The 15,744-nt window shown below is 43.8% G+C and overlaps 1 long non-coding RNA gene across 1 annotated transcript in view; it reads left to right on the top strand.

Annotated features, from left to right (window-relative positions):
- LOC145343509 (uncharacterized) overlaps positions 1-9,988 on the top strand; it is a 33,443-nt gene extending 23,455 nt beyond the window's left edge. Inside the window, exon 3 of the long non-coding RNA XR_013886721.1 lies at positions 7,335-9,988. This is a non-coding gene — a long non-coding RNA (uncharacterized LOC145343509). The remainder of the gene's footprint in view (positions 1-7,334) is intronic.
- Positions 9,989-15,744: the final 5,756 nt, after the last annotated feature.

The raw sequence follows: 15,744 nt of genomic DNA, 5'->3' as shown, positions 1-15,744 counted from the left end.
GGTTCACTAGGCTGATACCGGAGATGAGGGTGTTGGCCTATGAAGAGAGACTAAATAGACTGGGTCTGTACTCGTTGAAGTTTAGAAGGATGAGGGAGGATCTTATAGAGACATATAAGATAATGAAGGGGATGGATAGGGTAGAGGTAGAGAGATTCTTCCCACTTAGAAAGGATAGCAGGACTAGAGGACACAGCCTCAAGATAAGAAAAGTTTAGATCAGAGTTGAGGAGGAACTTTTTCACTCAAAGGGTGGTGAATCTCTGGAATTCTCTGCCCATTGAAGTGGTGGAGGCTACCTCGCTAAATAAATTTAAGTTACGGGTAGATAGGTTTCTGATAGACAGAGGAATTAGAGGTTGTGGGGAGAAAGCGGGAAAGTGGAACTGATCCACTTCAGATCAGCCATGATCTTATTGAATGGCGAGGCAGGCTCGAAGGGCTAGATGGCCTATTCCTGCTCCTATTTCTTATGTTCTTATGTAGAAAGCATTACTTCTGGTTGCATCACAGCTTGGTATGGCTCCTGCTCTGCCCAAGGCCGCAAGGAACTACAAAAGGTTGTGAATGTAGCCCAATCCATCACACAAACCATCCATTGACTCTATCTACACTTCCCACTATCTCAGCGGAGCAACCAGCCCTAATAAAGATAACACACGCCCTGAACATCCTCTCTTCCACCAACTTCTGTCGGGAAAAAGATACAAAAGTCTGAGGTCACGTACCAACCAGCTCAAGAACAGCTTCTCCCCGGTTGCCATCAGACTTTTGAATGGACTTACCTTGCATTAAGTTGATCTTTCTCTACACCCTAGCTATGACTGTAACACTACATTCTACAATCTCTCATTTCCTTCTCAATGAACGGTATGCTTTGTCTGTATAGCATGGAAAAAATAATACTTTTCACTGTACGTTAATACATGTGACAATAATAAATCAAATCAAATCCTTCCTCTGCTGATGAATCAATATTCCTCCATGCTGAACACCAGTTGGAGGAAGCAGTCAGGGTGACATGGGCAAAGAATGTACTCTGCCTGGGGACTTCAAATGTCCATCACAGATTGGTAGTATCCGGCCAGCTCAAACTGCCTGCCAGAGATGCATCGATCCATGTCCAGGAAGTGGGCGATATCCTTAAATGAATACATTGTATCAGTACTCGCCATGGAGAAGGACATGACAGATGTTGAGGTCAAGGATAGGTGTGCGAACGCTCTCGAGAATATCAATACATCGAAGGAGGAAGTGTTGGGCATTCTAAATTGCATTAAGGTAGACAAGTCGCTAGGGCCAGAAGGGATCTATCCCAGGTAACTGTAGGAGGCAAGGGGAAAGATAATTGAGGTCTTAACAGATATCTTCACATTCTCTTTGAGCACAGGTGAGGTTCCAGAGGACTGGAGAATAGCCAATGTTTTAGAAAGAAAATAGGGATAATCCAACAAATTATAGGCCAGTGAGCCTGATGTCAGTGGTGGAGAAGCTTTTGGAGAAGAAATTGAAGGACTGGATACATGCACATTTAAAAGAAAATGGACTTAGTGACAGGCAGCATAGTTTTGTACAGGGAAGGTCACGTCTCACTAACTTGATTGAATTTTTTGAAGAGGTGACAAAGATAATTGATGAAGGAAAGGCTATGGATGTAGTTTATGTGGACTTTAGGAAAATGTTTCACAACTTTCTACTTGGCAGACTAGTACAAGAATTAAAATCTCATGGGTTATGGGGTGAGCTGGCAAGATGGATACAGAACTGGTAATAGAAAACAGTAGCAATGGAAAGATGCTTTTCAGAATGGAGATCTGTAATTAGGGATCAATGCTGGGACCTCTGTTGTTTGTAGTTTATGTAAATGATCTGGAGGAAAATGTGAGTGGTCTGATTAGTAAGTTTGCAGGTGACATGAAGATTGGTGGAGTTGCTGATAATACAAAAGGATATGGATTGGAGACTTGGGAATAGAAATGGCAGATGGATTTTAATCTGGACAAACATGAGTTGATGCATTTTGAAGGATTAAATTTCGGTGTGAATTATGCTAGAAATAGCAGAACCCCTAGGGAATAAACATACAGAGGGAACTGGGCATGCAAGTCCACAATTTCCCAAAAGTGGCAACTTAGGTGACCAAGGTGATTAAGAAGGCATATGGCATGCTTGCCTTCATCAGCAGGGGCACTGAATACAAGAGTTGGGAAATCATGTTGCAGCTATAGAAAACCTTGGTTAGGCCGCATTTGGAGTATTGCATGCAGTTCTGGTCACCACACTACCAGAAGGATGTGGAAGCTTTGGACAGAGAGCAAAGAAGGTTCATCAGGATGTTGCCTGGTCTCAAGGATGTTGACTATGAGCAAAGATTGAATAAACTAGTTTGTTTTGATGAACTGGATTGATGAATAAACTAGAATAAGGGTTATTGGGAGCAGATGGGTATGTGGAACTGAATCACTACCAGATCAGCCATGATCTTATTGAATGGCAGGGCAGGCTCAAGGGGCTAGATGGCCTACTACTGCTCCTATTTCTTATGTTTTCACTGGAAAGACAGCAAGGGGAGACCTGATAAAGGTCCACAAAATTATGAGGCATAGACAAGGTGGATAGTCAGAGGCTTTTTCCAAGGGTGGAAGTGTCAATTACAATGGGGCACGGGTGAGTTTAAGGGATATGTGCGGGAGAAGTTTTTCATGCAGAGAGCGGTGGGTGCCTGGAACGCACTGCCAGAGAAGGTGGCGGAAGAGGCATTTTAGCAACATTTAAGCGGCATCTAGATGGGTAACTGAATAGGGAGGGAATAAAGGAATATGGACTGAGTAAGGGGAGAGTTTAGTTAGGGCATCACAATCGTCACAGGCTTGGAGGGCTGAAGGGCCTGTTCCTGTGCTGTACTCTTCTTTGTTCTTTTATGACAGTATTAGTAGGAGTGACTACCAGATAGTCCTTGTCGAGAGGAAATCCCATCTTCACATTGAAGATACCCTCCATAGTGTTGTGCGGCACCCACACCATGCTAAATGGGTTATACTTTGAACAGATCTAGCCACTCAGGATGGCATCTATGAGGCACTGTGGACCCAAGCACGGTCTGCAACCTCAAGGCCCGGCGTATCCCCTACTCTACTGTTACCATCAAGCCAGGGAATCATAAGAACATAAGAACATAAGAAATAGGAGCAGGAGTAGGCCAACTAGCCCTTCGAGCCTGCCCCGCCATTCAATAAGATCATGGCTGATCTGTCTTGGCTCAGTTCCACATTCCCGCTTTCTCCCCATAACCCTTAATCCCCTCTCTTATCAAAAACCCATCAACCCGCGTCTTAAAAATATTTAGCAAGGTAGCCTCCACCACTTCAACGGGCAGAGAATTCCAGAGATTCACCACCCTTTGAGTGAAGAAGTTCCTCCTGAACTCCGTTCTAAACCGCCCCCCCCTTTATCTTGAGGCTGTGCCCCCTAGTCCTACTATCCTTTCTGAGCGGGAAGAGTCTCTCCACCTCAGCCCTAGTTCAAATCTGGAGTACAGGAGGGCACACCAAGAGCAACACCAGGCATATCTAAAAATGAGGCTTCAACCTGGTGAAGCTATAGTGTGGGGTTATTGCATACCAAACAACATAAACAGGAATAGACAGTGTTAAATGAGCAATATTTGCCCCCAGGAAGGACCTAAAGAGAAAGCTAAGAAGAGCCAGAGGGGACATGAGAAGTCTTTGGCAGGTAGGATCAAGGAAAACCCTAAAGCTTTCTATAGGTATATCAGGAATAAAACAATGACTAGGGTAAGATTAGGGCCAGTCAAGGACAGTAGAGAGGTGCTAAATGAATGTTTTTCATCAGTATTCACACAGGAAAAATACAATGTTGTCAAGGAGAATACTGAGATACAGGCTATTAGACTAGACAGGACTGGGGTTCATAAGGAGGAGGTGTTAGCAATTCTGGAAAGTATGAAAATATATAAGTCCCATGGGCCGGATGGGATTTACCCTGGGATTCTCTGGGAGGCTAGGGAGGAGATTGCAGGCCTTTGGCTTTGATCTTTAGGTTGTCATTGTCTACAGGAATAGTGCCAGAAGACTGGAGGATAACAAATGTTCCCTTGTTCAAGAAGGGGAGTAAAGACAACCCTGATAATTATAGACCTGTGAGCCTTACTTCTGTTGTGGGCAAAGTTTTGAAAAGGATTATAAGAGATAGGATTTATAATCATCTAGAAAGGAATCATTTGATTAGGGATAGTCAACACAGTTTTATGAAGGGCAGGTCGGGCCACACAAACCTTATTGAGTTCTTTGAGAAGGTGACCAAAGAGGTGGATGAGGGTAAAGCAGTTGATGTGATGTATGTGGATCTCAGTAAAGCGTTTGATAAGGTTCCCCTCGATAAGCTATTGCAGAAGATTGCCAGGCAAAAGGCGGGGAATTATAGGCCGGTTAGTTTAACGTCTGTGGTAGGTAAAATGTTAGAATCCGTCATTAAGGAGGAAATTGCGAGGCATCTTGAAGGGAATTGCTTGATAGGGCGGACGCAACACGGTTTCATTAAAGGGAAGTCGTGTCTGACAAATTTACTGGAGTTCTATGAGGATGTGTCTAGGGCAGTGGATAGAGGAGAGCCGGTGGATGTGGTCTTTCTGGATTTTCAGAAGGCGTTTGACAAGGTACCTCACAAGAGGTTATTGCAGAAGGTCAGGGGACATGGAGTTGGGGGTAGGGTGTTAGCGTGGCTAGAGGATTGGTTGTCAAATAGGAGGCAGAGAGTGGGGGTCAATGGGTGCTATTCGGATTGGCGGTTGGTGACTAGTGGGGTGCCCCAGGGGTCGGTGCTGGGGCCTCAGCTTTTTACCATTTATATAGATGATCTGGAGGAGGGAACCGAGTGCAGGGTGTCGAAATTTGCTGATGACACCAAGATTGGGGGAAAGGCAAATTGTGCGGAGGGTGTGGAGAGTCTGCAGAAGGATCTAGATAGGCTGGGCGAATGGGCCAGGAAATGGCAAATGGAATTTAATGTTGGCAAGTGTGAGGTGGTCCACTTTGGTAGGAAGAATGGTAGGAAGGACTATTACTTACGTGGCGAAAAACTGCAGCAGGCGACGGTGCAGAGGGACCTCGGGGTCCTTGTGCATGAGTCGCAAAAACCCAGCTTGCAGGTGCAGCAGGTGGTCAGGAAGGCGAATGGGATGCTGGCCTTCATAGCGAGGGGGATTGAATATAAAAGTAGGGAGGTCTTGCTGCAGCTGTATAGGGCATTGGTGAGGCCGCAGCTGGAGTACTGTGTGCAGTTTTGGGCGCCACACCTGCGCAAGGATATTTTGGCCTTGGAGGGAGTGCAGAGGAGGTTTACTAGGCTGATACCGGAGTTGAGGGGATTGAGCTATGAGGAGAGGCTGAATAAACTAGGCTTGTACTCGTTAGAGTTTAGAAGAATGAGGGGAGATCTCATTGAGACGTATAAGATGATGAATGGGATGGATAGGATAGAGGTGGAGAGACTCTTCCCGCTCAAAAAAGACAGTAGGACTAGGGGGCACAGCCTCAAGATAAAGGGGAGGCGGTTTAGAACGGAGTTGAGGAGGAACTTCTTCACTCAAAGGGTGGTGAATCTCTGGAATTCTCTGCCCATTGAAGTGGTGGAGGCTGCCTCGCTAAATATTTTTAAGAAGCGGGTTGATGGGTTCTTGATAAGAGAGGGGATTAAGGGTTATGGGGAGAGGGCGGGAAAGTGGAACTGAGCTACAACAGATCAGCCATGATCTTATTGAATGGCGGGGCAGGCTCGAAGGGCTAGATGGCCTACTCCTGCTCCTATTTCTTATGTTCTTAAGATACAGAGGCATGGGATTGAGGGTGATTTAGCGGTTTGGATCAGAAATTGGCTAGCTGTAAGAAGACAGAGGGTGGTGGTTGATGGGAAATGTTCATCCTGGAGTTCAGTTACTAGTGGTGTACCGCAAGGATCTGTTTTGGGGCCACTGCTGTTTGTCATTTTTATAAATGACCTGGATGAGGGCGTAGAAGGATGGGTTAGTAAATTTGCGGATGACACTAAAGTCGGTCGAGTTGTGGCCAATAAGGATGTTGCAGGTTACAGAGGGACATAGATAAGCTGCAGAGCTGGGCTGAGAGGTGGCAAATGGAATTTAATGAGGAAGTGTGAAGTGATTCACTTTGGAAGGAGTAACAAGAACACAGAGTACTGGGCTAATGGTAAGTTACTTGGTACTATGGATGAGCAGAGATATCTCGGTATCCATGTGCATAGATCCCTGAAAGTTGGCACCCAGGTTGATAGGGTTGTTAAGAAGGTGTACGGTATGTTAGCTTTTTATTGGTAGAGGGATTGAGTTTCAGAGCCATGAGGTCATGTTGCAGCTGTACAAAACTCTGTGATGTGGCTGCACTTGGAGTATTGTGTACAGTTCTGGTCACCGCATTATAGGAAGGATGTGGAAGCATTGGAAGGGGTGCAGAGATTTACCAGGATATTGCCTGGCATGGTGGGAAGCTCTTATGAGGAAATGCTGAAGGACTTGAGGCTGTTTTCGTTAGAGAGAAGAAGGTTAAGAGGTGACTTAATAGAAGCATATAAGATGATCATTGGATTAGATAGGGTGGACAGTGATGGCCTTGTTCCTCGGATGGAAATGGCTAGCACGAGGGGACACAGCTTTAAATTGAGGAGTGATAGATATAGGACAGATGTCAGAGGTAGGTTCTTTACTCAGAGTAGTAAGGGCGTGGAATGCCCTGCCCACAACAGTAGTTCATAGATAGATAGATACCCTACAGTGTAGAAAGAGGCCCTTCGGCTCATCAAGTCTGCACCAACCACAATCGCATCCAAGCTCCATCCCCATATCTCTATATATTTTACCCACTAATCCCTCTAACCTACACATCTCAGGACACTAAGGGGCAATTTTAGCATGGCCAATCAACCTAACCTGCACATCTTTGGACTCTGGGAGACCAGAGCACCCAGAGGAATCCCACGCAGACATGAGGAGAATGTGCAAACTCCACACCGACAGTGACCCAAGACGGGAATCGAACCCAGGTCCCTAGAGCTGTGAAGCAGCAGTGTTAACCACTGTGCTACCGTACCTCCCACTCATCAACATTAAGGGCATTTAAATGGTCATTGGATAAACATATGGATGATATTGGAATAGTGTAGGTTAGATGGGCTTTAGATTGGTTTCACAGGTCAGCGCAACATCGAGGGCCGAAGGACCTGTACTGCGCTGTAATGTTCTATGTTAAAGGTGATGCTGCCAGTGTGCTTAACGTTCTTTTGCTATTTCCCGTCAAATCAAGGAGTGATTCCTTCAGGGCTTTGATGAGAGCAGAAGCTGACTACCTCAATCTGCACCTGTCGGTTCCAATCCCACAATGAACAAATCAGATCCAAGCTCTGCAGTCCTACCAAATCCAGTCATGGTGGAGGACAATTAAACTGCTCACTGGAGAATACTACAAATATCCCCATCTTCAATGATGGAGGAGCCCAGCACATCAATGCAAAAGATAAGGCTGAAGCATTTGCAACAAATCTTCAGCCTCAGCTGCTAAGTGGATCATCCATCTCAGACTCCTCCAGGCATTCAGATCCCCAGCATCCCAGGTGTCAGTCTTCAGCCAATTCGATTCACTCCATGTGATATCATGAAACATTTGAAGGCACTGGATACTGCAAAGTCTATGATCGCTGACAATATTCCAGTAATAGTGCTGAAGACTTATGCTCCAGAATTTGCCACGCCCCTAGCCAAGGTGTTTCAGTACTGTTACAACACTGATATCTAGCTGGCAACGTAGACATATGTCCTGTATACAAAATACAGGACAAATCCAACCCAGCCAATTACCATCCCATCAGTCTAATTTTAAATCATCATTGAAGTGTTCAACAGTGATATTAAGCAGCATTTATAAGCAATAATCTGCACATGGATGCTCAATTTGGGCGCTGCCAGGGTCACTCTGCTGCTGACCTCATTACAGCCTTGGTTCAAGCATGTACAAAAAGAATGAATGCCAGATGTGATGAGAGGGATCACCCTGGAAATCAAGGCATATGACAGAATATGACATTATATATTTAACTGACTACATGATTGCTTAAAAAGCCAGTCACATGATTTCATGGTGATGTCACTGGGTTGTTTCACAGGCTCCTCTTTAGTATCAGTTTCTACTTTGTACAGGCAACAGCTCGTCAATAAACCTTGTTGTTATTTTGAATCAGCGAGTGCAAACCTTATATTTTTCTTTTTGCTCGAAATCCACAACCCCTAACATAATTAGGGTATTACATATGGCATCAAGGAGCCTTAGCAAAATTGGAGTCAATGGAAATCGGGGAAATCCTCTAGGTGGAGTGATACCTGGCGCAAAGGTAGTGATGGTTGGAGGTCAATCATCTTAGCATTATTGCAGGAGTTCCTTAGGGTAGTATCCTAGGACCAACCATCTTCAGCTGCTTCATCAACGACCTTTTTGTCATAAGTCTGAAACTGGATATTCACCGATCACAGCATAATATTCAGCACCATTCGCAACTCCTCAGATACTGAAACAGTCCATGTCCAAATGCAACAAGACTTGGACAATATCCAGGCTTTAGGCTGACAAGTGGCAAATAACATTCACACCACACATGTACCAGGAAATGATCATCTTCAACAAGAGAGGATCTTGATAATGGTATTACCATCGTTGAATCCCCCACTATCAGCCTGGGGGTTACCATTAACCAGAAACTGGACTAGCCATATAAACATGGTGGCTACCACAGCAAGTCAAAGGCTAGGAGGCCTGCAGTGAGAACTCACCTCCTAATTTTCCAAGGCTTGTCCATCATATCTACAAGGCACAAGTCAGGAAATGTGATGGAATGCACTCCACTTGTTGGATGAGTGCAGCTCCAATAACACTCAAGAAGCTCAATAGCATCCAGGATCCATTTGATTGCAATCCCTCCACCATCAACGAACAGTGGCTGCCATGTGGACCATCTGCAAGAATGACCTGCAAGTTCCTCTCCAAAACACTCACTATCCTACCTTGGAAATATATCACAGTTCCTTCAATGTCACTGGGTTAAAATCCCTCCCTAGCAGCATTGTGGGTATACCTACATTTCAGGCACTACAGCAGTTCAAGAAGGCAGCTCACCACCACAGTCTAATGGGCAACTAGATCTGGACAATAAATGCTGGTCTAGCAGCATCATCCACATCTCTTGTATCAATAAAAAGTTACTACTTCAGTTTCACAACATCAATAATACATTAAATTGGGCCACAATTCAAAGGTTGAAAGGAAATTAACCTGAGATGGCTGTTTTGACTGTCATTGCATTGAACCAGGCAGAAAAGATTTGCATTCATATAGCGTCATTGCACATCCCTGAGAGACATCGCACAGCACTATGAAGTGCAACACCTGACAGTGTGAAAATTTGCTGTGTGCAAATTGTGACAATCGACAATGAAATGGTTGATGACTTTTGGGGTGATAATGAGGAATATTGGCCCCATAATAAAAGATTTCTTGATTTTGCTTCAAACTGCATCACAAAATCTTTAGTACATATCTAAAAGTAGGCTTCAGCTCATCTTAAATGATGCCATATTGGCAAGACAGTATAGATAGTGTGTTCAAATTCTCTGACTCAGCTGGACAAAATGGTCTTTTCAAAGCTTGGACAACGAACAGGCCCTAAAGCAATGCAAAAGCAAAATACTACATATGGATGATGGAAATTTGAAATATTCAGCAGGTCTGGCAGCACCTTTGGAGAGAGAAAGAGTTAACATTTCACAAACCAAAAATGTTAACTCAAGTTTCCCAGAACCAATGCATGTGCAGTCCTCATGAAATAAAACATGTACATGCAAAAATGCTTTTGGTTATTCTGTAACATGTTCAAATATTTAACTGTAAACCAGATTTAATAAATAGAAGGATATCTTATGCTGTGTATCAGTGGCTGTATAAATCTAATTTAGCTCACTAAGATGACCCCCCCCATTGACACTCACAGCATTTGTTGTTTTGCATTCTTCTAATATGGTCATATCGAATGGCTTTGATAATCTGCTGAGCCTGTGTAGATAATTGTTTGTGGTAAAGATCCAATCCAGCACACCAGTTATGAGACACACTGTTTTCCATCTTATTGCCTGGATGCTAACCAAACAGAAAGAGATCATAAATCCTTAACTGTTCTCAGATTCTTAAAATGTCTTCCTAATTGAAGTATTGACTTCTGACCAGAGCTTTAAATTTCAACCAAAAATAATTTTCATACCTTATGAACAAATGGAAAGTGGCATTAATACTCAACATCATCCATCTTCACGATATGTTTGATCATATAACAAACATTAACTGTTTGAACTGTTTTCATTTGTAATTCAAACAATTATTCCTGATATTTATTTACTGTACTAAAAAGTATTTAATAATTTGAATTAACCAATTTAACTAAAACAGCAAAGTGCTAATAAAAAGCTGAATCAACAGATTGGAATTAAGACAATTCTTAACTAAGAATACCTTTTATATACTACAAAATTTTATACAGTTGTAAATATAGTTAAGTAAATAAAGTTTGAAAAATGCAAGAATTGACTAGATAAATCAGAGACTTAAGTGATTTATTTCTGAACTTCTTTACAAGGCAGTTTAGAGTCATTAAGTATTTACAATTGGTGTACAACGCTGAAGTGCATTTAGGTGGGAATATTCTAGATTAGGGCTATATTAATCAGCTGTACTGTATACTATTTCTACCCTCAATAGAAAAATGTACAACATGGGCCTAAAATCATTAATAGATTTACCTGTTAATCATTAATTTTTTTCAGACTTTTATGATTAGTACCTTGTATATTTGGCTGGTTTCTTGTGCCTTATAAAATACAGATATCGGAACCAATTCAAAGGATGGAAAGTATCTTCTGGCCTATAAACTATGTTTCTTAAGGGTATATCTCAGAGGACCGCTCAAGTACCTTTTGCAATGCTTCAAAAGTAATCAGAGTCACCAAGATTAAGTTTGGGATGTGGTTCATGGACTTTCTTTTGCTGGCAATGTCTACAGTACAGCTTTATTTCACAAAGTGCAGGGAAGGTTGCACCTGAATGTATAGGGACCTACAAGCTGCAACATACCAAAGAGAAATTCCATCCCCACCCCCTCATTCTTTGTATATTATTTTAATTCTTTCCATTTAGCACTGTATTTGTTATTGTCAAAAAAAAAGCACTGTGACTCAGTGCCAGAGACCCAGGTTGGGTCAATGTCTGTGTGGAGTCTGCACATTCTCCCCATGTCTGCATGGGTTTTTCCAGGTGCTCCAGTTTCCTCCCACAGTCCGAAAGACATGCTGGTTAGGTGCATTGGCCAAACTAAATTCTCCCTCAGTGCACCCAAACAGGTGCCAGAGTGTGGCGTCTTTCACAATAACTTAATTGCAGTGTTAAGGTAAGCCAACTTGTCACACTAACAAAAATCAAAAAATACATCGTATGATGAGTAATATGGTCCTCAACCAAGAAGCTGTAACATCATTTGATGATAGTTGACCATGAACAACAACATGATAAAGATACAAGTGTGGGTCCGGACATTTAGTTCTTTAGTTTGGGTCCTTTATGTGTAATTTAGCAGAGGGGGAGTGAAATTCAAAGCCAAATGAGGGAAAAGGATTACTAATTTCACAGAAACTGTGTCAAGGTGATAAAAGGTTATGATGGGAAAAAACTATTCCCTTCGGCAAGCAAGTGAGTCAATAACCAGAGGTTATAAACAGAGAAATAATTGGTTGGCTTATGAAAAAAATCATGGCGGCAGGTGCAAAATTGCGCTGACAAATGAAACAACTATAATTCATGGCAGATGGAATACAATGTTGGCAAGCGTGAGGTAACCCACATTGGTAGGAATAATGGTAGGAAGGACTACTACTTACAGGGCGAAAAGCTGCAGCATGCTACGGTGAAGAGGGACCTGAGGGTCCTTGTGCATGAGTCACAAAAACCCAGCCTACAGGTGCAGCAGGTGGTCAGGAAGGCAAATGGAATGCTGGCCTTCATAGAGAGGGGGATTGAATATAAAAGTAGGCAGGTCTTGCTGCAACTGTACAGGGCACTGGTGAGGCCGCAGCTGGAGTACTGTGTGCAGTTTTGGTCGCCGCACCTGCGCAAGGATATTTTGGCCTTGGAGGGAGTGCAGAGGAGGTTCACTAGGCTGATACCGGAGTTGAGGGGGTTGAGCTATGAGGAGAGGCTGAATAGACTGGGCTTGTACTGGTTAGAGTTTAGAAGGATGAGGGGAGATCTCATTGAGACGTATAAGATGATGAAAGGGATGGATAGGGTAGAGGTGGAGAGGTTCTTCCCGCTCAGAAAGGACAGCAGGACTAGAGGGCACAGCCTCAAGATAAGAGGGGGGGTGGCAGTTTAGAACAGAGTTGAGGAGGAACTTCTTCACTCAAAGGGTGGTGAATCTCTGGAATTCTCTGCCCGTTGAAGTGGTTGAGGCTGCCTCACTAAATATATTTAAGATGCGGGTAGATAGGTTTTTGGTAGGCAAGGGGATTAAGGGTTATGGGGAGAAAGCGGGAAAGTGGAACTGAGCCACTTCAGATCAGCCATGATCTTGTTGAATGGCGGGGCAGGCTCGAAGGGCTAGATGGCCTACTCCTGTTCCTATTTCTTGTTATGTTCATCAGTAAATAATGTACAAAATAATAATAACAACTATGAACTCCTTAATTTACAGAATAGAAATAAAAGGTCTACTGCACTCTGCATTGAAGTTCATAGATCATACATTATCAGGTTGAGTTCATTAAATTCTCATCAGTACCTAATCTGTTGGTTCTGTAACTTATTTGCAGAATGTTGTTTCCCCTTATCGCACATTGACTTTCTTGTGGCTGTGGCATGCCAGTGTTGACAGTTAACTTGCGCTGCTGCTTCAACTCGACCATCTTTCACTGCTTCATGTACATTCTTTTATAATCAATCTTCAACTTACAATCAAAAGCTTTGGTGGTCTCATACTCAAGAATACTGTGGCATAACCTTGAAGCAACTCCTGACTCACTGACACGCAGGAGTTTCAATTCAAGTATGCATCTGCCAATGTGCATTGGCCCTTCAACTTATAATACTAGACTACATATCAGCCTGTAAAACCACACCAAATACAAAGGAATAGATCTGAACTGGATTGTAAACCCTCAACTCCTGTAATGAAGGACTGAATCATACAGTGCAGGAGTCTTATTAGCCCACAGGTTTAAGGTGAGAGGGGAGAAATACAAAAGTGTCCAGAGGGGCAGTTTTTCCACAGAGGGTGGTGAGTGTCTGGAACAAGTTGCCAGAGGTAGTAGTAGAGGCAGGTACAATTTTATCTTTTAAAAAGCATTTAGATAGTTACATGGATACGACGGTTATAGAGGGATATGGGCCAAATGTGGGCAATTGGGATTAGTTTAGGGGTTTTAAAAACAAAAGGGCAGCATGGACAAGTTGGGCTGAAGGGCCTGTTTCCATTTTGTAAACCTCTATGACCTGTAAACAAATCATTCCGTGAAAATGGTTTATACACAAGCCTCCTCCAAGCCTACTAACTCTATAACATATCCTTGTATTACACTCATACTTATCCAACTTCCCCTTCAACGCATCTGAAGTATTTGCCTCAACCACACCATGTGGTAGTGAATGCCACATTGTCACTATTCTCTAAATAATTCAGCAGAAATGTATGCACTAGAATTATTAGTGACTCAAATATTTAGCTTAAGTATCCTTTAGTGGAAATATCTTTAAAGTAAGAAAAAGAGCAGCAAGGCAGTGTTAATAGGAGACTCCATAGTGAGGGAATCAGACAGGCGTTTTTGTGGATGCAGACAGTGGTTTGCGTCCCTGGAGCTGGGATCCGGGGTGTCTCTGGACGCGTCCCAGACATCCTGAAAGGGAAGGGTGAGGAGCCGGAGATTGTGGTTCATATAGGTACCGCTGACATAGGCAGGAAGAGGGAAGCGATCATGAGAAGGGATTATAGGGAATTAGGTAGACAGCTGAGAAAGTAGGTAATCTCAGGATTGCTGCCTACGCTGCAGGAGAGTGAGAGCAGAAATGGAATGAGGTGGAGGGTGAATGCGTGGCTGAGGGACTGGAGCAGAGGGCAGGGATTCCGGTTCCTGGATCATTGGGACCTCTTTAGGGGCAGGTGTGACCTGTTCAGTAAAGACAGGTGGCACTTGAATCCCAGGGGGACCAATATCTTGGCGGGGAGATTGGCTAGGGCTACTGGGGGGGCGGTTTTAAACTAGAAAGTTTGGGGGGAGGGAATAGAGATGAGGAGACTGAGAGCGAGGAGGTTAGCTCCCAGGTAGAGGACCGTAGACAGTATGAGAGGGAGGTTAGACGGGTAATGGAGAAGGGAAGTGCCCAGACCGAGGGTATGAGGTGTGTCTATTTTAACGCCAGGAGTGTAGTGAACAAAGTAGATGAGCTTAGGGCATGGATTGCTGCTTGGGAATTTGATGTGGTGTCCATTACACAGACTTGGATGTCTCAGGGACAGGACTGGGTACTTCAGGTGCCAGGATTCAGATGCTTCAGGAGGGACAGGGAGGGGGGCAAAAGAGGTGGCAGAGTGGCACTCTTGATCAGGGACAGTGTCATGGCTGCAGAGAAGGAGGATGCCGTGGAGGGACTGTCTACGGAGTCTCTGTGGGTGGAAGTTAGGAACAGCAAAGGGTCGATAACTTTGCTGGGTGTTTTCTATAGGTCGCCCAATAGTGACAGGGAAGTTGAAGTGCAAATAGAGAAACAGATCCTAGAGAGATGTAGTAATAACAGAGTTGTCGTGATGGAAGACTTTAATTTCCCAAACATCGACTGGAATATCCTTAGGGTAAGGGGTTTGGATGGGGAGGAGTTTGTTAGGTGTGTTCAGTAGGGTTTCCAACACAGCACGTGGATAAGCTAAGAGAGGAGAAGCTGTACTTGACCTGGTGCTGGCTAATGAACCAGGACAGGTGACAGATCTCTTGGTGGGAGAGCATCTCGGGGATGGAGATCATAATTCTATCTCTTTCACGATAGCATTGGAAAGAGTTAGGATCAGGCAGGCTAGGAAGGTGTTTGTCTGGAGTAAGTGGAAATATGATGACAGCAGGCAGACAATTGGACAAGTAAACTGGAAGGGGGTGTTCTTGGGAAAAGTACTGAAGGAACGTGGTGGATTTTCAAGGAATGTTTGACTGGAGCTCTGCACGACAACATTCCGATGAGACAAGGAGGTTTTGGTAGGTCGCGGGAGCCGTGGTGCACGAAGGTTGTGGTGAACCTGGTCAGGCAGAAAAGAAAGGCGTATAAAAGGTTCAGAGAGCTAAGAGATGTGAAGGATCTACAGGAGTATCAGGCTTGTAGAAAAGAGCTTAAAAAGGAAATTAGGAGAGCCAGAAGGGGACATGAGAAGGCCTTGATGGGTAAGATCAAGGAGAATCCCAAGGCGTTCTACAAATACGTGAAGAGTAAAAGGATGAGAAGAGAAGGGATAGGACCTATAAAAGGTGAAGGGGAAAAAGTCTGTGTGGAACAGGAAGAAATGGCAGAGGTGCTTAATGAGTACTTTGCCTCAGTATTCACAGTGGAAACTGATCTGGGAGGTTGTACTACAGGTTTGCAGCAGACT

This window comes from Carcharhinus amblyrhynchos, chromosome 5 (genome assembly GCF_965287045.1).
Source record: "Carcharhinus amblyrhynchos chromosome 5, sCarAmb.v2.hapA, whole genome shotgun sequence".
Taxonomy (NCBI): domain Eukaryota; kingdom Metazoa; phylum Chordata; class Chondrichthyes; order Carcharhiniformes; family Carcharhinidae; genus Carcharhinus; species Carcharhinus amblyrhynchos.
Note: the sequence above shows the minus strand (reverse complement) of the source record. Positions and strands in the feature narration are given on the sequence as shown.